Source organism: Tyto alba, unplaced genomic scaffold (genome assembly GCF_018691265.1).
Source record: "Tyto alba isolate M040663 unplaced genomic scaffold, T.alba_DEE_v4.0 Super-Scaffold_11, whole genome shotgun sequence".
Classification (NCBI taxonomy): domain Eukaryota; kingdom Metazoa; phylum Chordata; class Aves; order Strigiformes; family Tytonidae; genus Tyto; species Tyto alba.
This window is the reverse complement of record NW_024881273.1, coordinates 2588645-2612317: the sequence shown is the minus strand read 5'-3', so window position 1 is coordinate 2612317 and position 23673 is coordinate 2588645. Positions and strand designations below refer to the sequence as shown.

The following is a 23673-nucleotide window of genomic DNA, read 5'->3' as shown; positions in this document are numbered from 1 at the left end:
TTAAAACTGCAGCTATTCCCTGGATTTATAGCATTCCACATGCTGATGTTCTGGTATCTAGTCTATTGGAAAGCATACAAAAAAGCATAAATTGGGGTAAAAAGTTGTTTGCAATTGAAGTCTTATTTCTCTGTTAGTAGAGTGAATTGGCTGCACTGAGGACAACAAATTGTTTACATTTATGAAAGCAATTTAAGATGGTGATTTTTAGAATCAATTGATTCTCAGCTCTTTGTTTGTACTGTTCTGGATACAGTTTGAAATCTGCAAAGAATTCCACTTCCTACATACATATTCTTCAAGAACTAGTTATGTATTTCCCACAGCATATTCTCTGCTGATAACCTAGAGCTTCAAGTACGACATAAGTGCAGTGTTAATATCACAGTAGACCTAAAACTGTATGGAAGGAATGTGGTTAAGGGAATGAAGTAACATTTAAACTATGTGAACAGTTGACTGGGCATATATAAGTGGGCAGCACTGCTTTTCTTTGGGCTCTGTGCCATGCTGAAGTTGAATTGTAGAAAATAATCAAGGACAGATTTCAGTTTTGTTTCAAATGATAATGTTTACATGAAAAGAAGGATCACACTTTTTTTTTTCCCTTCATTTTTCTATTTTCTTTCATATGTAGTTATATTAATTTCTCTCTAGAAGAAAAGCACCTACCTCTTGTGTCTTCTACCTCCTGTTAGACCACTAGGACAGAGAATTAAATCTTACTTTCTTCTTTACAGCAGGAAGTTTTAGGATTATCAGAGAAGTGCACGCATAGTTTGGGCTGATGTTAACAAACATATAGACAAGTATTCTTGCCTGTCTCAACATTAGAATCTGGACTTCAGGAGTCACAGAGCGTGTCTTGATTTTGTGAGAAATATAAGTTTAACTTTGGTTTCTCAAATATGTTAAAATGGCTCACTAAATTTAGAATGCATATTTTAAGATACACAGGTTTCTCATTTTTCTCCTTACAGACATGTAAAGTATATTCTGTCACAATGAGTAGAAACTTGTTTTCCTAAAAAATATTTGGATAAGTAGGCAGACACTGGAAATTTTCATAAACTGGGAAATGAGAGAAAAGTAAGCACTCACGGTGCCAAGTATCCTAGAAGAACCTTCACTGTTTCCCCTTCCTAACTATGTAAATCCTCATTTTCCTTTTAGAGATTTTTAAATTCCTTTGATTTAAACTATCCCATTGTAAAACAAATGGGTTGAACAGTTTCTTGATCAGAAGGTCAGTTGCTTAAGTGTTCAGCTGCTGGAGCTGCAGAAGCAATATGCAGGACTAAGGGATTAATCTATTATGATATACCATGCGTTATTTTGCATTAATTCAATAACTAGAAAGTTCTCAAAAAATGCCAGCAGTGCTGTTAAGAAAGATTTTCCCCTTTGAGAATGTTTTATTGTACCTGTCATTCTTGAAGCAGCCCTTTGTCCCTTTTATTATCAAACAGCTAGTGAACTGCTATGAACACACTGATAAGAAATGTGGTTTTCGTACTGTATTGCTCATGGGACAAATATTAATGTCTTGGGAAGTGACCATAACTTGAAACTTCTGTGCTGACTGTAGAAGTGCCTTTTTACCTTCAAGAATGTCCAATCAGGTTCCTTTTTCGGCTAGCAGAATGAAAACTGTTATTTAATTTTTGATCTATCTGAAAGTCCATATTGGTTAACCATCTACCTTCAGTAGTTCACCATCAGTGTCAGTTCATTCTTAATTGCTTATGGCCAGCCCAATCGATAGATCATTAACGATAGTAAAAGTTGTTCTGAAGAATATGTAGCAATAATATACTTTAAGAGTTACTCTTTTTGCCTCCTGCAGCCCTTTCATTTGCTTACAGAGATGTGTGAAATCGTCTAGAAGGGCATTAGTGGAATATTCAAGACTGAGAAGCTGCGTCCCATTTCTCAGCACAGTTTTTCTTCCTAATAAAATTCTGTTGCGAGCTTTTCATGGAAATAACTCATAGATTTATTATTGCTTGTAACTGGAACAGAGAAGGGCCACTTGTTTATCTGGGGGCCTGGAATGAGATTTAAGCTGCGCTAGTTGACGTAATAGACACTGGAATAAAATCATAACCTGTGGGTGAAATCGTTATTGGGTTTCTCTCTGTGATTCTTCACTAAGCTGTAGTGCTTGCACTACTTCAAACACAAGATTGATAGGTTGCTATCCGTTTTGACGTTTGTGAAAGGAGATGGAAGTTCTGTAACTTCTCCATGTGTGCCTATGATAAAGGCTCACATAAAGCTACAGGTTCTTGTAAGGATTTTTAAAATCATTAAAGCACGCCTTTCTCCTCCTTCTCCCACCCAATATTTTCTTTCCATTCTCTGAAATGCAGGAATATAAATAAATACTATTGTCATTTTTTGATGGCTCACAGTTCTGACTTGTTGATGTGTTCTTTTTAACGTACTGGCATGGCTTTACTTGATTCTTTTTAAAAAAATTTTTTTTCTTGGAAGTACTGAAGAATGTGCTGATTCTGAAACCATAACCCTAAATTATCCATTTCGGAGGGATGACATATCAGAGCTACAGATTTCTCTTTTGTACTATAGCCACTTGCAGCTACAGGAATAGAAGACAATTCAGCAGCTTTTTAGAAGCTGGGGAAGATTTATAAGATGTATTTGTGTACAAACTCTTGAGTACAAAATACCTATGAATTGTGCATTCACTGTGTCTTCTAATTGCTTAGATCACAGTTTATATAGCTATAGTGAACACTGCTACCACCTCTCAGTTTATTCTTTTGTGCGTCCTGACAATATTTCTTTGTGGATTAGTTGTTAATCTTTTAAGGGCACAGTATTTTTAGTGGACCTTTTGAACAACCTTGTAGACCAAATCCCAACTACTGGTTTTAGTGGAATCATATTCCCTACACAGTGAGTGTGAATCACAGATGCAGATTTTGTACCACAAAGAAACGAAACTGTTGTGCTTTAATAGTACAAAAAATTATAGCTTTTTTTTTTTTTTCAGTCTCTGACATACCCATTCAAGCAGGTGAATTACATGGCTTGAACTTTGTCTACCTTTGGTAATTTAGATTCTTCAAGCAATGTTCTAGGGCAGTAATGAAATCCTAACCTCAGTGACACCTCGATGTGCATTAAAAATTGCACTTGGTAGAGAGGAAAACAGAAGCAATGGCTAGGAAAACAGAATTTTTTGTAGATTAGATATTAAGTTTGTTAGCAGAGTTGTGCAGGAACCCAAGATCAAGAAATTACGGCTGCTGCAGGTGAAGACCAAGGTGTTTTATTCAGAGAGAGAGTAGATCTGCCTTAGAACAGGAAAAGGCTCTGAACATTGCTGCTGAGCTGGGTTTGGCAGATGCTGCAGTTTGGGGCACCTCATCCAGTATCTCAGCAGACAGAGCAAAAGGCTCGTCAGCACTCCAGGCTCTTTAGTTTCCTGGATTTGACATTTACTTGCACTGTATGGACAGTATATATGTATTCTTAACCTTATATTATCTTCTTTTAAAGATAATATGATGTTCTCAGAGAGAACAAAGATTAGACTAAAAATAAGATATAAAATAGCAAAATCTTTTGAAGTGTCTTTTTGAAAGTTCCACAGAAAAGACTGTGAACCAGGAATTCCCCATGTAAGAGGAAATTCTGTTGCTGAACGTTGAGGCAGAGACTGGTAATAGGGGAGCTGATTTGGCATTTCTTCCCCAGAACTACATTTTAGGCATCAGGTAATAAGAAAAAGAAGGAAAATAGGATGACAACACTAATTTTCAGTGCAGTACTCTGAAGCCCCTGCCTTCTAAATAGAAGTAGTACTGAAGATGCCATGCAGTTATGTTTTGAAAAATAAACTCTCCCTCATCTACCAGCAACTGAGTATTTGTAAGGGTAAGTTATTTACATTTTACCATTGTAATGAAGATGTCTTGTTCTGGAACAGATCTGCCCCTGATCTGAATTCCCCATGTGTGTGGAAATTTGGTCAGGAATCTTTTTCAAAAGAGGTAAGTTTTGTGGTTTAATATTGTACATTGCCTGGAAATTAAATGTTAAGTATTTCTTATAGGTGTTGCCATTCTGGCATGCTATTTGAGGAAGCAAAGTTAATATTACTGAACATTTGTATCTGAGAAAGTAAAGAGAGAAAATAAAGATGCTGTGTGATTAGACTGGTAAGCAAGGTTTGATTTAGATGTTGTGTACTGAAAAAGTATACGAGACATGGAAAGAGGAGGAGACTATAGAAGAAAAGACTAGCTTGCTAGAAGTTTATACATAATAAATGAATAGTAAAGTTTTTTTATTTTTTATTATCTTTTAAATAGTCAAATTAGGTTGATCCAGTTGTCAGTCATAAACACATTAAATTTAGAGAGAATAGGAGGTCTGAAGAAGATACGGAGTAATACAGAGAACCATTAGAAAATAATTGTAATACAATCTTAATATGGCACCCTACATTTCTGGGCACCATTAAAACTAGTTCATTTTTGCTGTCTTTCTAGTGGGCATAGGTCACTGTGTATTAGCTTTTATTTTTTTTTGATAAGCTCACACAAATTGCAAAGGCAGAGCACTAATCCTCTTCCTTACGTGAGAGAAAAGGAGGAGTTTTGTCTAGGAGCAGCCATGTTGCAAAAACTGCACAAAAACATGGGTGAACTTTGGCATTTCTTATCCATGGTACTGTCCTACCCAATTAAGGCTGAAAACTTTGTTTCTATATAGAGTGAATGTTGGAAAGTAATGAGTTTTGGTGGTAGTAGTTTTTAAAAGTTAACTTCCCATTATTGTCTACAGGACTGAAGAAGAATGGCAATGAGTAGGTTGGTAATTAAACATATTAAACTATTATTAGGTGATTAAATAGCGCTGTACTGTAGCCTGTGGCATAGATCCTTAAAAAGTTTTTTGTTCTTCCTCTGCTTACCTCAGCCAACATTTATATTGTTTGCAAAGAACTCTTTGGATTAAAGACATTAAAGAAACAAAGTGTATATTATTACTAGAAATATTTATCCTAGACATCCATGAGTAACCAGATTATTTAACAAAGTGTTACTTCCTGATATTCCATTATAAAAGTGAGGTCTTTCTTTTGAGCAGTTTTTAAAAATCATACTTTTTCTTACTGAATTTCAGTCTTCAAGGCTGAGCAAGCAGAGGACTATAGAATGTTGAGACAGTTATACTTCATTCTTTTCTTGGTTATAGTTCTTATACCATGTCTGTCTTACGGCTTCTGACCAAAGAGAGGTAAACAAACATGTGCTTGATGGTAGAAAAAATTGAAAAGCAAAAGACACATGACAGTGCAATACATAGAGAAGATAAATGCAGACTGAATTCCTGATGAATTGTTCATAAAAGTGGTAGGCATATTTTGGGTGGCAACTCTTTTCTTTATATTTTGCTGTAGTTTTCTTCAATTTACCTATACTGTATTCAGGTACTAATTATAATTTATAGTAAAGATGTGTTGTACTGAAAGGTAAGTCTGACGCAGCTAATAAATTTTTCTGGGAAAAAAATTCTAAATCTTGGTGGGCAAAACCAAAGTGGGATATCTGCACATAAGAATATGTGACAAAATCAAATAAAATGGCCTACCTGAGGGCATTACTTATTGGGAAACATCTGAAATAGTGACATTCATCCCATATGTAACATTAGGCCCCTGTTCCACATTATTTTCCAAGGTTCCTGCAATTTATGTGATCAGTATTGGATTTACTCCAAAGAAATGATCCAGGTATGTGTAGTGGTCATTGTTCAAAAAGGATCATAAATAATCTGCCTGAACTGTCAGTGACTGTGTGGCAAGTAGAGCAAATGTCACATAATTTAAAGTAGGTGGGCAGGTGTAATTGGGTTTCTCTATTGTCGCCAAAACTTCTTGGCAATAAAGAGAAGGATTTAAAAATAGATACAAGCACTATATGGTAACCTCATTATAATTTAAACTAAGCAGTGAAATGGAAAGATTCAATATAGCTTTAATAAAGTTTCTAACAGTATCAAAAAGACAGAAAGCTCCAGGGGAATAGGAGACCAAGGATTAAGGTTACTATATAATGATTAGTAGAATGCATTCTACAATCTCCAAGTTTGTAACTGAATTATGAACAACCTTTGCGTGCAGCCTCTCCCTTACTCTCCCTACTGAAATCTGTAGAAGAGGGTAGAGCCAATCAACAAACAAGCACCCCACCAGATTATGAGCATGCAATAAGGGAGAACATCTACATGAAATCATGAAGGAAGACTAGATAAATAGGATGTAACCATCCATGCTTAGCGGTACTGGAAACAGCCATAGTAGTGTCTTCCTTTGGTCATAAATAAAAGAGTCCTTTTATAGTCAAGCATGTTCAAGGCCTCTTATGTTGCTTCTAAAAGAGAGCAACTTCAAAGCACAGCATTGTGGGGAAACATCTCAATTCTATCTCTAAAATACAACACCGCTACAAGTCTCTTACATAACTTTCTACAGCAACAGCCTACTATTGGAGAGGTGGATTCTGTATAATTAAATGGAATGGAAGAGTGTACTCTATTAATGTTTCTTCTGTGATTGCGGAAATCAAGACCTGGTATCTAAAAGTAGTTGTTAATATTAGTGAGATGTATCAGCTGTGTGAGGATGCTACATAGGAAAATGCTTCAGAATGATGTTGCAGGGATAGTGAAGACAAGAGGTTTTCAATGTTTTGTTCACAAGTCTGATTTGGAAAACAAGGGATGAGAGATTTCATAGGAGTAGAGATGATGAGGAATTAAAAGCATACATGTGATGTATCAAGGTATTCATAGGTCAGAAGCTTTTAAATTCATAAGGTTCTGGTAGTACATAACAGAAACTGGAGAAACTACAGAAGAAATTGTCAGTCCTTATTGAGAGCTGAGACCCACACTTTGACAAAGGGTCAGTCAAGTGGGTTTTTCTGAGACCCTTAATCAAGGGTTATTGTGATCCCATACATGAAACTAGTAAGATGTTGGACAGCAGCCTCCTCTTCTGGTGGTATCCAGAAAGACTGACAACTGCTGATGCTTTACCTCTGTGTCTAACAAATGTACCGTGTAGGAGGGTTATAAAGAATAAATAGCAGCTTACCTTTAGCCACTTCACCATAATACTTACTATATCTGATCAGGATGTTTGCCCAGGAGGTTTCTCAGTGCATACATGTGGTTATCATGTCAGAGCATTATGGAAATAATGTTTACATTTAGATGTGCTTCCTCTCTGAGCATCTCCAAGGGCCTAGTATATGTAAAAGATTTAATTGCAAAACATTGCTGCTGCTGATACAGGCTCGGAGGCCTACCAGATGCCCTGCTGAGTGAGTCAGTAGTCAACAATTTTGGCTGCTATAGAGCTTAATGCAGGGATCAGAAAATGTCTGCCAAACTGAAGTTTTAAGAAATGTTTGTTTTCTTACCGGATCTAGATATGCTTCTAGTTCTGTTTTACACCTTTAAATACTTCTCTACATGTAGCTGGGAAGTTGGTAGGCAGCTGTGGCAAATGTAATAACACAAGCCATTGTTCTTTGTCCTGTAGCTGTATGTGTGGGTTTGTTTACTTAACCATTGGGTGGGCATGTCATGGTTTATGTAGCAAATTGATGCCTCTGAATGTAGATCCTGCCGTTAATCCAAGCTGGAGAAGTCCTGATGCTTGGTGTTTTGCAAGTATGAAAGATGCTAATAGAGTTCTCTTATTTGTTCCAGAATGAAGAAGAAAAAAAAAAAATTACTTAAAATAATAATAGTAAAAGTTAGAGCAGAGTTCATGATGTTTTATTGTCTCTGCAATTGGTCTTCGATTTTGCAGAAATGCTATTAGACCATTACTCATGGCAGAGAGAATATCCCTGAAGTTTTTCACAGTTCATGTGTCAGACAGGAATGCAAAGGATCAATTTACAGACACAGACAAAGATCTGAAAATGTCCAGGGGGACCTGGGAGAATGCTTCTCACCCCAAATAGTTTTACTGATTTAACTGATTCCACTTGCCTGACTGCAGTGTGTTTTCAGCTAACCCAGAGTTAATTTCTGAGTGGCAGCAATAAAAACATTGTATGTAGACTGCAGTGAGGGCCGGTATAGGAACATTAAACACAGTGTCACCTCCTTACAGTATTTTGTTATAAAACTAAGGAGATTTTCAGTATGTTTTGGAAGGCTAAGGAGTGCACTGCTGTATTCCTGGGAGAAACCTGCTGGTGTGGTGCAACTGTTTCCGTGAGTAACTTGCTTTGTTGAGTGGATCATCCTTCACTACTGTGTTGCAGCTGTCAGAAAAAAAGAGAGGCATTGAGTTGAGTTGTATTTAAAAGTGCTGTCTGGATGAGGTGGTTGCAATGTTCTATAAGCTACACAAAGCAGTTGGAAGCAGTTTACTGGTTCTGTTTGGCCAGCTTTTGGGTAGTGGTTGTGCTTCACCTGAAAGCTGGTAATCTTCATTAATTCATTTGCTTCTTAGATTTATTTGCTTTATTGTAATTTAAAGTTTCCTGGTAAACCTTAGACAAAACCAGAGGATGTATTCATCTGTTTAGGAGAGACAGTTTTGTAATTAACCTTTCTTCTTTTCATACAATTTGCAAAAGGATCTGTAAGGTTAGGCCTTAATCTTAGAAATATTTATATATGTATTCAGCAAGAGATGGCATGCAGAGTTTCACTGAGTTATCTGGAAATTGTTTGTCTGGAAGAGCACGCATACAGTTCATCCCTTTTTTGAGTCTTACAAATGTTTGTTGCTTTTAAGACTGAAGAAAAAAAAAAGCAAAGATTTAATTCTTACTGTGACTTCTAACCCAAGATGAAGCTGATCACACAAATTAAAGATACGGAAAAGGTAATCAGCATTTATGATGTAGGGAAAGAAAGCAGGTGCATTCAACTTGAAACCAATGCTTAGTACACTCAGGGCTGCTGAACTGACTGCCTGTGCCTCTGACTAGGAGAGAGGCGTGTTTTATTTTCCCTGCTTATTCATTTTCTGAGTCATTCATCTTGTGCTATAGCTATTGAAAACTGTAACAGAGTCTGGGAAGCGCTTGGCTTTTGAGTGCTGCCTCCTGATTGGACTAGGGAATGCTGCTGTTCGGGAATAATGTGTGAATACCATCTGCTCCGAGGAGCTGGGAGTCTCAGTGAATTTTGCTTGGAGAGGCACCTTTAGCCAGGACTACAGGCAAGGGGAGCAAGCTTGCTTTTCCTGTTTCTTATCCAAACTTTTAGTTGTTGCTGGATTTCCTTTCCATTTCCCTGTTCAACTTTTCTGTGCATTGCTGAAGGGCTGAGGTGCTTCTACTGTGAGTTTTGGGGTTGTTTTTCTTTTATTGTTTTTTTTCCTGCATGGGATTTCTTCTGGGGTTCAGCATGCACACCAAATGGGGAAATAAATCAGCAAGTTTTGCAGCTGTTTATTGCAGCACAGCAGTTAACATGGAATGTCTGAGTTGCTTTGAGAAACTACTTCCAAAAATTTGACCTGCTCGTAAAAAGGTAAGCAGTTAAGGACTTCTAAATTTCAGGGACTGACTTTTTACTTGCATAGGGGTTTTGTTTCATTAGGAATGAATATGTCTCGTTTGAAATGAACAGTTGCCTTGCAGCAATGCCTGAGATCAAAGACTGTGTTTTGTCTCAGAATTTCTTTAATGAGCCCAAAGAAATGAGCAGAGTTGGAACAATGATTGTCTTTTGCTCTTTTGTATAGAAATTGTTTTACAATAGGTCTTAATACAAACTTTCTGCAGTGTAAGTGTAATTGTAATTCAAGACCGCATATATTTTTCAGTTTACATCTTTATGAAAAGCACTCTCTCAACTCTTGTTTTCCTGATTATGGAATCTTTTTTTCAGACTGTTATCTCAGACGAAACACAGCTATTTTTCAGCAGTCTGGATTTGCAGTCAAATGGTGCATTCCACTTCACTAAGACAAGATGTAGTTTGTGAGCCCATTAAATCCTGCTCACTAATGACCTGCTGGTGTAGACTCAGTCACTAGAGAGAAAACCGTAGCCATTCCTTTAACCTCAAAACAACAGGCCTGACACCAACATGATTGATGGCCACCACTCTCTCCCATTACTGTTAGTATATACTTCACTTTTTGATATTACTGTTTGAAAAGGTAGTTATATTTTTTTTTTTTTGTTCTGAAGGTTACATTTCAGTCAGACACTTCTATCTACACAAGGCAAAGTTAGCTAAGGGAGAACATGAAATATTGATGTTTTACAAAATCTTAGCCTTCCTTCCAGTGAGTCAGATTATTCAATTTACTGTTGTCTGTTCCAAGGAGAAATCTGCAAAGCATATTTCTAAGACTTTGTTTGCTGAAGGCTTCACTGTAATTAATTTTTGACAAATACCTGGTTTTTAGCTTTCTTTTCTGTGTTGGTATGTTAATTGTAACTGTGTAGTAAGTTGCATGTACTTATATCTATTCTAAGAGAAATGTTTAGTACCTGTAGATAAGAGAACAGTGGATTTATGTAACTGATACTTGATCTAATCAAAACTTCTCATATTGAATCAATTTTAAATAAACATGATATCTAGTATGCTTTCTTACACTTAGGCCTTTTGAACTAATGTTCTTGTAATACAGAAAAGAGCTGTTGCTGTCTGCAGTTTCACTAAAAAAAAAAAAAATAACAATTAGACATGTTTTCACTTAGTCATTTTTGTGTCAAAATGCCAGATCATCAAAAGCAACTCTTTTAATGAGAAAAAACTTCCTTTCCTGAAGCCTGAATCAGAAAATTGTTGCAAAGCAAAGAAGGAATGCCTGAATCACAGAGGTGCAACACCAGTACAGTCCATTGGCTGGTGGTCACTGTACTTGCTTCGAATATTGGATATATGGACTAAGGTTTCACTGTGTCTGGTGCAAGCCAAATGTGTGTCTCTCATTTTATGTACGTTAAAAAACCTTGAAAGGTCATGTACAAGAGGGGGTTTTCCAGTAATCACCACATTTCTGGGGATAGAGAAACTGTTTCTCATTCATTGCTGCTGATAATAATAATACTAAATGCTCACTTAGGTCCTTTTTGGTCGAATTATATTGTCAATCGTAGATTTCCCAGGTGCCCTTTTTAAATCTGTCATTGAGTATTGAGTCAGACATCATGACTGTAATGAAGTAGCACGAGGAATAAAATTCTGACCTTTGAACTCCAGAGGTGAAGATCACTTCCATTCCAGACATAGCAGAAGGTTTTTTAGCCGTAGGCAGTAGTGACTGAGTATCATCAATAACCGATAGTATATGGGACAGTGGAATCAGAGCTTTTTAATTCAGTGGTATGTACATATTTACACTCAGATCAAACACCAGCTGGTCATAAAAATGTGTTTATTTTTTGATCCGATTGGACAAGCTTTTTATACTTTCCCTTCATCAAACACAGTAGTTACTTAGTTCAGTGGTCTAACTGTGATATATGTTTTTGAATGGGTGGAGTTTATTGTTTAGGGATGTAACACACAACCCTTCTGTAGAGGGTTACTGCTAGATCCCTCAACAAAGCTTTCCACAACTTAGTACTGGTTAGTATTTCCTTTTAATGTAATCCTGTGTAGCTGCAAAGCACTTTCTGTTTGCCTGCCTGTTGCTGATATCCTACCATGACCATCAATAATTCAATGCTTACATGTTTTTCACTCTCTAACACAGATATCTTCATGCCAGCTTAAACATGTTGCTGTTATCCTGTTCTTACAAAGGGGAGCTGAAGTAAAATTGTCTTGCCCAGTGTCACACACAGGAAGCTTTTATCATTGTACTGAGTTCCATTGGATCTTCCATGTTCCTATTTAGCTCGTTAGCCATTCCTCTTGCTCCACAATGTTTCTCATTGCCTATTTGCCTTTCTTTGCTCTTTTCTTCCCGCCATGTCCCCTCAAAAAAAAAAAAAAAAAAAAAAAAGGAAAAAAATTGCTGGAGGACTTTTTTCATTTTGCTGTGGGGCGCATTATGCATCTGACATGTCTGTATGAATTTGGAAAATCTCAATGCTGTTTTTTTTTTCATCAGACCAGGGTATTTGTTTCCTTGAAGATGAAGAACTGTCATTTTCACTATAGGAAAGAGTACTTTCTTGTTAAAGTGGCAACTCTGACAGTGCAGCAACACTACTGTACCTATACAGCTTAATTTCAGGAATCCACATAGATTTCTTTTCTCTTCTCCTCCACCACAACTCTCTTGCCTGACTTAGTTGCCAGACTTTCTCTGGCAGTTCAATCTCACTTAATTCACAAAGAATGTCTCCCTCTGCCATACTTGGTGCCTGGAGTCTAAATCAGTACATTTTTAGTGAACTTCAGCTTAAGACAAATCTGACCTACCTAGAATATAAGTTTCCAGCTTGCAGGAGTGAACCAGAGCGATGAGGCATTAACATTAAAGTACTTTGCATGTATCTGTGCTAGCTATTTCTATTGCCTTTTATATAATCTAATATTCCTTTGCCAAGGAGTAAAATGTAATAGGAACTATTTTTGTGTTCTTGGGAGTGTTTTTGCTGGCTCTAAGCTCCTCCAAATAGATGCCGCCTCCTACTATGATGTCATTGCTTCTGGTGCTTGCCAGTAGACTATCAAAACTTTAAAAATCAAGATAAAATCAAGATAAAAAAATCCTATCTTGCCTCCATTTAGGTCAGATGAAGCATAGAAACTAGTGTTTTAAACAGAAGAGAAGCATTAATGGAGAGAGAAGGACTTAAGAGAAACTAGGACAGTCTAGTGGCAAGCACAGTAGACCAGAGAATTCCTGGTTTCTGTTTCAGACTATGTGAAACCATTTTGCAGGGCAGCTGTGGAAATGAAAATCAGCAAAAGAAGGTTTGATTTTGAATTTCCTCATGGAAATTTTGAAAGTTCTTCTTTCTCTCAAGGTAGTTAAGCCCACATCTGCTCTTTTCTCACAGGAAACTCGGCTAACTACCTTACTCTGGGGTGGGTTGTCTTTAGTTCCCCTGACCCAGGATCCCTCAACCTCTCTGCTGTGAACAGTATGTAGTGACTGGAATAGGGACTGAAAAGGAACAGCTTCTCTTACCTTCAGTCTTGGGAATTTAGTCTTGGAAAAATGTAGCCAGAACTGTATGGCAAATATGTGAAGGGCTTTTGAATGATCAAAATCAGATTTTCTACAGAATAAATTATTTTCCAAAGAAAATTCAGCTAATTGCATCTATGCCATTTTCCTCCAAACTTGTCTTCCTAGTATTTTTTTACAAAGTTACAATGTCTTACTCTTTGACTTTCATAGTGTCTAAAGCAGTGCTATTCCTACTACCGGGAACAAAAAATAAAACATTTTGTACTGCTAAAAGAATATCAGACAATGGTGATATATTTTTTAATTTATTAGATTAGCATTTAATTCCTTAGACTTAATTCTTTTAAATAGTCAACTGCTAGATTTAAATCAAACTTGGTTAAAACTCAAGTGGTTTTGTGTGTTTTTCCTGTTAATTTGTGAAAGTTTACATTTCATTATACTGTAGGCTGAAAATTAATTCTAAAACTTACACTGTGCTACCTACTGGCCTTCTGTCCATGCCTGGCTGCCATTTCTGTGGTTGGCATTGTGAGAAGTGGAAGGCTGCTATCTAAAGCCTAAATACTGTGTGGGTGTTGTGCCAAGATTATAGAAGAATAACCACAAAACTCCATTAGTGATCCTCTCAGCCATGAACTGCAGATTTACACCTCCTTTATAAGGATTAGTGTAGGCTTCAGCACCCATCTTTCTGGGGTTCTCATTACTGGGGACTGTCACTTGGCAAAGTGCCGTGATAACTTCGTGTCCTACGCCTTCAGCAGCCTGAGAGGGAAGCTGGAGGAGCCGTGGGTACTTCACTAAAGGCTGTAGGTAAACCTGAAGTGCACTGTCGGATATAAAGCTGTTATGTTTTAAAGGTCGTTTAAGGATTAGACTCCTTAATATTAAAAAGAATAAATATTTGTAGATATTACATGTATATATCTCCATATATATATACACCTTTATTAGACATATGTACCTTTATACCAAATAATAAGGAAATCTAAAAGGGCCAGCCTACCATAATATTGCAAAATGTGTATTTCCAGTCTTTCTTGCCAAAGTCCTGTAGAGCATCCTTAGTTTGTGATCCTGACCTCAGCAGCTTCAAGGCAAGACAAGAACCTCCCTTGTTTCGAGCTTGTAATTTTTAGTTAAGGAGCACAGAATTGAAGGCAAAGAATATTGTTGAAATGAGTCTTGTATTTAACTTCATTGTGCAGTCACATGTCTGACAGAACTAAGATTAAATGGTGTATGGACAGTGTAGGAGAACTCTGGAATAAAGTCAAGGTTTGAAAATAGGTGTCTCGAGAAGAGAGGTGTTTGAAGAGAGTAATATTTCCAATGTGCCTAATGCCTTTCACTGAAAAAAGAGGATGTGGTTTAGATTAGGACAGTATGTTTTTCAAACTGCAGTATGTGAAATGGCTGCTGGGTATATCTGTAGTTTTCACAGAAGAATTTCCTGATAGTATTAATTGGAGAAATTGTGATAATTATTAATAGGATTAAAAAGAAATGGAGAATACTGATAATATATGCAAGCTTGTGCTTTTAATACAGTTCGTGTGGGTGAATTCAGGGGGGGAGTAAGAGAGAACAAGTCTGTTCTTAAAAAAGAAATTCTTACAGCAAGATTCATGTCTTAGTACGTATGGTTTCCTCAATTTTCTTATAATTTTATCCACATGACTTTATCTCTAAAAGCAAAGCCCCCCACCACCACTCCCTACCCCTGCTCAGAAGAACTGCCAGTACCAGCAGATGACACTAACTTTCCTCCTGAGAGTGCTGAATAACATTGTAGTTGTGGAAAATGTGGAATAAGAGGATGTTCCAACAGCCAGATTTTCAGGGCAGTGAAAAAGACTTTTTAATGGGTGGTATGAAAAGATTCAAGAGGAAAGAACAGGTTAACAGCTTATTGGCCTGTTTGTCATGCTGTCATGCTAAAATGGTGAAGATCTCTTGCAGTGTTAAGAGCCAAGCCCTGGCTTTGGGAGAGCTACCAGTGTTCAGGACTGAAGAAGTTTCCTTAAGGGAATCTTTAACACAAAACTATTAAATCTTGAGCTCTGTGACAACAGGTTTTTCCTTACTTTGTAAGAAGTCACCAGTCCAAATAGGTCATTCACGGTTTTAAAGAAATTTACAAATTAACAGGAAAGACCTTCTCCTCTCCTCTCATATTCCAAGTCTAAATTAAATTGAGGATAGGAAAAATAAACTTGTTTTGAACTTCATCCAGTGTTCTGTCAATACTATCACAGTCCAAGAAAGAACCAGAGAGATTGTCTTATTTTGTGTTTTCCCTTTATGTGTGTTAGGGACGGGAAGAGAACTGACAGTGGAGGGAAGTTCTGTTCTCCAGCAACACATTTTAGTACATTTGGTCAAGAGTCAAGAAGGTCAAAAAGGCTTTTGTCAGACACCAAGACCTAGAAGTTTTGATACCTAGTTGCTTGCCACCCTTCTATCGACTATCTTCCTCTTTCTAGGCTTTTCTTGTACCTCATCGTGGTCTACTTTGTCATCATTAACCCTTGCCCCTCCTTAGCCACAGTAGCACAAATAATTGAAAGTTATTGAACTGAGCTTTTTTTTTTTTTTTTTTTTTTTTTTTTTTTCATTTAGTCCTGTCTGTAGAACTGTTCTTCTAATGCCACTGTCCTTGTCACTCTTGTTCTGGCTTTCAATGATAGCTTTTAATTCAAGACAAATTTAACTCCATTCTGTCTCAGATTTCTTGTTTATATGTGGGAATTACACAGGCAAACACCTGTGGCTGCAAAATATCTGTGAATAGGCGTCTTAATAGCTTTGCATCCTAAATAGGGATGAAACCAAGAAGCCAAGACATGCCCGCAGAAGTACGGACACGAGCTGTACATACAGGGCATCCCCTTTTGAAAAGAAGTCATTTGACTTTGGTGGTTTTTTTCTAACTATTGGTAAATTGGCAAGGATAAAGAAGGCAGTGATTTCTGTTACACTGCGTCAAAATTTTGCATATATAAATATGTCCTAAGGTTGTGGGTAACTTTGTCTTGGTTTCTTATGGGCCTTTCAAGATTGCTGTCTGACTTCTTGATCACAGGCGTTTGGTGTCTCTAAAAGCAAAATGGAGAATTTTTTTAAGCTCCCCCCCAGCATTCTGTGGACAGCTGATCAGACTCGTGTCCAGCTCTGATTGCATTTGCTCTCCTTCACACCCTGCTTTTATGTGCAGTGGAGTAGAACGGATTTTGTGGTAGTGCAAGCAAGAGGAGAATCAAGGCCTCCGTGTTCTTTATTTAATTGCAGTCCCATCTGCCCAATAAGTGCTCCAAGATGTTAACCTCAAATATAACCAAAAGGATAAATAAACACATAGGACACTAACGATCAAAACTGTCTCTGAATACCAGTCCTCAGCTGCAGGGACATGAGGCTCACTCATAGCTCGCTATAAAAGATGTGCAGTTTCAGCTCCTTCCTCTGCTATTTCTAGGTTCACTGCCACTTAGGAACAGTCAGAGAATCGCTCTCGCACATACCTGAAAATGCTGATGCCTGGCTCAGCAGTTACACCTCTGTGAAGAACCACTGTACAACTGTTCCGTGCTAGATTTTGGGGTTTTGTTCGCTTCCCTCTTTGTGTTTGAAATACAAAAGGCAAAGAGTGGAGGAGGAATAAAGGAGCACTTCAGTATTCAGTCTTGAGCATAACTGTCATATAAACCATCAACCTGGATCGTACTTTAAAAAGGCACTCTGAGTATGGTGTTCAGGAAGAGCCCTGTAAAGTGACCAGGCTTAGAAGTATTTGTAACATTGTACGATTTAAGTGATGCAATTCTGATATGTATATACTGCATATTTGGAAAATAAGCCAGTTAATTTCAATGGATTTACTTTTTTTTTCATTTGACTTTAATCTCACCTCTCGGACCTGAATCCTTCCCTCTTCTTTTGTGTGTACATTGCAGGTATCGAAAAATTTGTCATAACAGGTTCTGAAATCCTTGGTTTGCATGCATTTCCTTCACCTCCTCTTTGATAAAAGGAATCATGATCTTGAGGGGGATTAATTACGGTGTTGCCTGACCTTTGACACTGATTAAACTGCCAAACACAGCACTGTCCAGAAGAACAAAACTGGTCAAACTGACGCCAGTATCTGCAAAGTCCACTGTTAGTCTGGGGTTTTTATATGCAGTACTAAGCTGTGTTTTCTTCAAACCTGGAACATTCTTTCTCTGATGAGGGGAACCAGTGTCCCATCAGCTCTCTGGAAAGGTGTCATCATTTCATGTAGAATTACAAGAAAGGAGACCGAATCTCTTTCATTTACTATCCTTAAGCAGGACGACCAGGAGAGGGGTCATTAACAAGGGGAAGCAGAATTGCTCTGTCCTCTATGAAATACATATTCATAGAAATTAAGCTCCTTGGTGAGCCAGAAATTTATGCTTGCATTTTCTCCAGTCCTTTTTACATTACAGTGCTGCTTAACTAAATTAAGAAATAATCTCAGCTAATAATGTGCTCTGATTTCTTCAAAGGGAAAGAGTTTATGTATGAAGTCTGGTCATGTTTGAGGAAGTAGACCAAATTATTTTACTTCAGATACTTCAGGGTGAAGACCTTATGTGTTGTAAACTTGCCAATGTTAAAGAAATCTGTAAATTATCAAGTTCCATACTCTCTACAGCGCAAATGTTTTTGAAAATATTGATGCTTTGTCAGTAAATCATTTCAGTTCAGTCTTGGCGCTCAGTATCATGTTCCTTGCAAATGGTTCCCACATCAAGGAATGTTCTTAAATATTTTAAGCTAATTATATATGTACATATTTTGGTGTAGGATAGAGATTAAATATAAATCAAAAACCAACACAGAGAAACATATTCCCCATTGGATTATAATTAACTTCCTCCTACTGTAAAAAACTTGTATCCCAGTAGGTGTAACATATGGCTATTTTGAAAACTCTATAATGTTTAAGGGTTAAGTGTCCATCTCTTACAGATGCTTTGGATATGTTCTCTGGAGGCCTTCCCAAGGAACAGTGATTTCAACTGGGATTTCTTATGAACCACTCCCTAATTTTCAGCTAGTGAATGGACAGACACACACCTTAAGATAAAAGATACTAATTTTTCTGGTTCTGATCTTCCCATGTTTCAGGGAGCATTGAAAACTGTCAACCCTTCACTAGTTGCTTCTTCTTTTACTGCCTGAAAATTTTCTTGGGAGATTTTATCTTGTTCTGTGAATTGCTTGGTGCATCTAGTATAGCTTCTGCTTGCCAGAGTTCTTACTAAGTAGAACTAGTTTCAGTAAATCATTGTAGCTTTGGAAAGTGGAGTTCCAGTCATGGCAGCTCAGAAGATGGAGGAGAAAACAGGAATACAAGAGCTTTGCCAGCTTGGTAAAGAGCAAAGATAATTCTCAAAAGAAGAGAAGAGTTTGAACAAGGAGGTCTGTGATAGGAGGAGATTGTGGCTATTGTCCTCTTACAGGATGGGTTAATATTTCATCTCTAGAGGTGGAACAAAGTCTTATTATGGTTGAAAATGGTAGAAGGTTAGTGGATTTAGCTTACTTTGTCAAGCATCTCCCTCAATATAACAATATGCAGTATAACATTTTTCTAGCTACAGAGAAACAGTGATTTGTCTGGAGTAGGTTAGTCCAGAGGTACTGGAGCAAGTTGCTCAGCATTTTTCTCAGAAAAATGCATTTGATCACTGCCTTGCTTTCCTGAGCAGTAAAATTCCCACCCCCAGATTTAAAGCTCCCTTTGTCATTGATTCAGGCTAGTACACAGCACATTTATTTCATTCACAGATTTATTCCTGTAATTGCTTCAGATAACCAGTATCTGTTAATGTTTGAAGTAGTGATCTTATTTTAATAAATCCTTTAGTATGAAACTGGCTTTAAACCCCCTTGCTATTACTACTCTCTAGTGCACAGGGAATGCGCTAAGATATATTTCTTTAAGATATGTATTTCTTATGGTAAATGGGCATCAGTGCTTCATGTTAAAATCAAGTCTGGCTTGAAATTTACTTTTACTGTTGGTAATCTGTGACATGGGATGACAAAATTGTTTTGGAAACTGTCCTGTCCAGGGTAAGCTTGGAAATCTTTTTTTTTTTTTTTTTTTTTTTAATTGCTACTTGCTATCGTAAGCCATATGATGCTTTTGATAACAGTCATCAAATTTTACAGCTATCACTATAATCTCACTGCTGTCAGCCATCTGCATCACTCCTCGTGTTCTATAGAAACTGAGAAAACAAATACATAGTTAATTTTAGACAGCACATCACTCCTGTTAATGGAGTTTTGTGTGCCAAGTATCATCAGTGTGTAATGTCTGTGCAAATAATCTCATGGAAACCAGAAAGAATTGACACATGAGTAGATTCCTTAATGGTTTAAGGCCCTTAGGGCTGTGTTACAGGTATCAGGGGTGGGCTGCAACATGTTTGAATCATACAAAAGTCTGGACACTTAGTGTCGTAACCTCTGACTGGAAGATTTTAATTTCATGGAATCTGAACTTGACATCATCTGAACAAAGAAGTCAGGTGAAAAGCCTAGAAGAAGTTCTTAATTATACACCTGCTCTATACACCTGGTGAAGTGCTATGAACAGTAAAGAAAGTGCAGGGAAGAGTGAAAAAAATCTTATTGAATTAAAGAAAAACCTGAGCAAAAAAAGGTGGAGAAGCAGCACTATCTAAAATAATTAGTCAGCATTTATATAAGCCTGTGATACTTATGCTTTGATTCTAGAAAAGGCAAGACTATGCAAAGACAGATGGAGAAAAGCAATCCCATAGATAACAGGGTAGTCTCTGTCCTACAGCCTCATCCTGTCTATACGGTGTTTTGTTCCGTGACTTTGGAGAAGTCACTTACTCCTCCTTACTTCTCATCACCCATCTGTAAATAAAACTTGCCAGATGTCTCACTTAATACAGGATTTCCTTTACTTCACCTCCAAATCCTGTGACTTGTTTAAAACCATGTGAAATATTACCTTTCTTATGTTTTCGTTATACTTTAGCACAGAACCTGAGCTGAAATATGGGAAATGACCTCACAGCCTCCCTTGCTGTGCTCTCTTAAATTCTTTTGGCTACTCAAGAGTGTCCTCTGGGTAGTGCAGGTAGTGGCCAGTGAAGGTCCCATGTTGTCGAAAAGATGGAAATACAGCTTCTGGAATTAAACATCTGTCAGCTCTCTATAAAACAGGGTTAACATACCTGATGCGCAAGATACTCTTTCATGGGAGTTAGTCAGATACTCTGCTTTTACATAGCAGGTGTCAGAGGAAGAACCACAGATTTAACAAATAATGGTATTTTATAATTCTACTACCTGTTGCTTCCTAGGAGTACCCAGTGCTCAGCAGGTACTTTCTTACATGAATAATGCAACAGGAATTTGCCACTGATTGAAAGATAAATTAGAGGTGGGCTAAAGCTGAATATTCTTTTAAATTACACCCCCAAGAACTTAAAGTGAAACCTGTATCATGTGTATCACATGTGATACATGTGTTGTTCAACTTTTTATTTTATAAAAACCACAAGACAAAAGAAGGTTTATTTTTAATATACAATAATGATAAAATGTAATAGACAGAGGGACTGATTCAGAGAGAGGGCTGTCATCTTGAGAGCAAAATTATGGCCACTTCATTTAGGCTTCATTTGAGTGGTCAGGATTGGTGCTTAAGATGACATCTGTGTACAGCAAAGCCTTTAAGCATTATATTTAATCACTGTGGAGAGATGAAAGGGGTCCCACAATAAAAATCACCTTTTAAATTTCCTGATCATAGTGCTTTAACCTTTGTATTACTGACACGCAACAACAGATAAGTTAGATTTTAAAAGGAATCATCACTGAAATTCTGTAATTTTATATCTCCTCAATTTTTTTCTTCATAGGAAATCCATTTGAAATTACACAATAAACCCCTCTTCATCTTCTGAATGTTTCACTGATTAGCATAATTTATAGCTAGTTCTTGTGAATGAGGTGATTGTACCCAGGTGATTGCAAAAAGGTCTGCGGATCTTAGCTTTGTAAATATTATTCTGAATCTAACTTTGTTAAAGTAATTTATGTAACATGAGTGAGTGCCGTGCAGAGCTCTTCAAATGCCAAGACCACACACTGTGTAATCTTTGGAGCCAATCCTCATTTTGGCTTTGCTTTTCTTAGCAAAAAAATTAACTCCATGATTATAAAATTTAGCTAATACTTTACCTCTGCAGTCGGAATCTTCTCACATGAGATTGTTCAACCCACACTCTAAATCCTACCTTCATGATCTGTCATACTTTGCCTCAGAGAACTGGAAAACTGACTTTACAGTAGCTCAGCAGACCAAATATGTTCTGACATAGTGAGGTATTGCAGGATAATACTGGTAGGTAGATAAAGCAACTTTCAGACTGTGTCTCACAATTACAAAAAAACATCCAAACCCTCCTCTTTGCATAATTGTTTTCATCCACAGCTGGCAAGGCACTCCAGAAAGTGAAAAAGAGTTATTCTCTTGGCAGACAAAGCACTAACTAAAGGTCAGCAAGATTAATGGAGTTGCCCATGGCCATACAGCTTATTTGTCAAAGACACAGGCAGGGTCTCAAGGCTCCCAGTCTTGTGCTCAGGCCTGTCATGAAGTCCAGGGCTGCGCAGTGCCGGTGCTGCCAATGGCCAGGCTAGAAAATTAATTCTGCTGAGAGTCCTGGTCTTGGCATGCAGCTGTTTGGCTGCTGAATTGTGCTTGTACTTGTTGGATTTGCCTCTTTCTCCCATGTTTTCTTTCTACATGAATGCAGTGCTGCCAAAAGGGCTGGACTGTTGCCCAGGAGGTTTTAAATACTCTGGTCATGAATTGGTGGAAACCTTGTCAGTTGTGTTTGTACTTCTCTGAAGAAGTTTTGTGGCTTTCTCTTAGTCCCACTCACGACAAGGTTATTTTGAAGCAGGTAGCCTGCTGTCAGAGTCCTGCCTCAGCTTGTCAGGGGAGTTACAAAAATGTGACATGATCTAATATTTTCTAGAAACTTGGTGTGACTTCTTTATGTCTCGAAGCAAATTTCTGGAGAACTGCCAAGATGAAAACGTGCACAGCTATTCTCTCTGCAAAAACTTGTATGTTCTATAAAGATGAGATTCAGGGTGAAGCTGGAATCCTTCTTACTGTGGAGTAGGGAAATAAAGATTTCCAGCTGTTAATAATAACAAGTCTAGGATTATTCTTGTTCAAGCTGGAGCAGAATTGCCTGGAAGTCCCTGAAGAATTCCAGTCCAGCACTACACATTTGCAAGATTTGGGTCCCAGTCTAAAATATTTCTATTGCTTGACTGAAACTCCAAAACGGAAATATATTTTATCATAATCCAGTTGGAGAAATGAAATCCATAGTGCTGTTGGCCATCAGATTAAGTATTTTGGTAGGAGTATCATGACTAGAGTGTTTGCTGTAGTTTGCTGTCGTTTGCTGTTTGCTGAACACCCACTTTGGAATAAGAAGAGACTTGGAAGAAACCTGTATGTGGTGCAGCTGACTTTAAAGGAGTAACAGCAATGTGTTCGAGGTTCCTTTACAGGTGAAAAAAAGGGAGAAAGGAGCCAAAAGCCAGTATGGTGTGCTGTCTGGGCACATTTTCAAGGCCTCTTTTGTTTTGAGTAATTAGTTCTATGTTTTATTAGTAATGAAAGCAGGGGCTATTTTGTGCAATGCTGGAGCAGTAAAGGGTGACTCAGCAGAAAGTTAAACTCTGATGTAGCATTACTTTTGTCATTTATCACCTGCCTGTAGTGCTTACTCAGTGTATAATACATGTTTATTGGTATTCAGACCAATTATATTCTAAATTCATTTAATAATTACCTCTCAAAGTCACATAACTTTAAACAACAGATTGTTTTATAAGTAACTGGAAAAATCTCCAGTGTGACATCTCTTCTTTGAGGCAGTCCAGCCAGCAAGCTGCTTTTTTGGTATACTGTTTTGAATAAAGTGATTTTATTGAAAAATATATATGCATTAGGGCTTGAGTGTGGTGTATCTAGATGCTTGCAGACTTTTTACAGATTTGTAATAATTTCAGCTGAGGTTTTTTTGATTCGGTGGATGAAAAAGTCATTCTATATTGTCTTTGGTTAAGGAAACTTAAGATACTAGATTATATAAATGTACAGCTTTAAAAATGGTCACAATTATTGGTAGACTGATTAGTAGAATTGGCAGAAATGACAGCTGTGTAACCTGCATACTCCTTAATGTACCTTCCTGAAGTTGCGTTCAGGAAACTGTAGCAAAAGACACAGCTGGCCCGTTGCTCAAACAGAAGCATTTTCTAGCATCCACTGCAATTTTGTATTTTCCAACCTTGGAACCCCATAGACACTGAATTCCAGGTAGAATGAATCTGAGAGCACTGCTGAGCTCGCCGGTGTTGCTTTACTTTCATCATGTAGCAGACAACTTGGGAGGGATAGAACAGTGCTCCTGTCGCTTCATCGTATTGTCTCATTTGAA

The 23673-nt window shown here is 37.5% G+C and overlaps 1 protein-coding gene across 4 annotated transcripts in view; it reads left to right on the top strand.

The window, feature by feature from the left end:
• Positions 1-23673, top strand: part of LOC104359916 (DAB2 interacting protein) — a 208363-nt gene that overhangs the window by 613 nt on the left and 184077 nt on the right. The window lies entirely within an intron of this gene.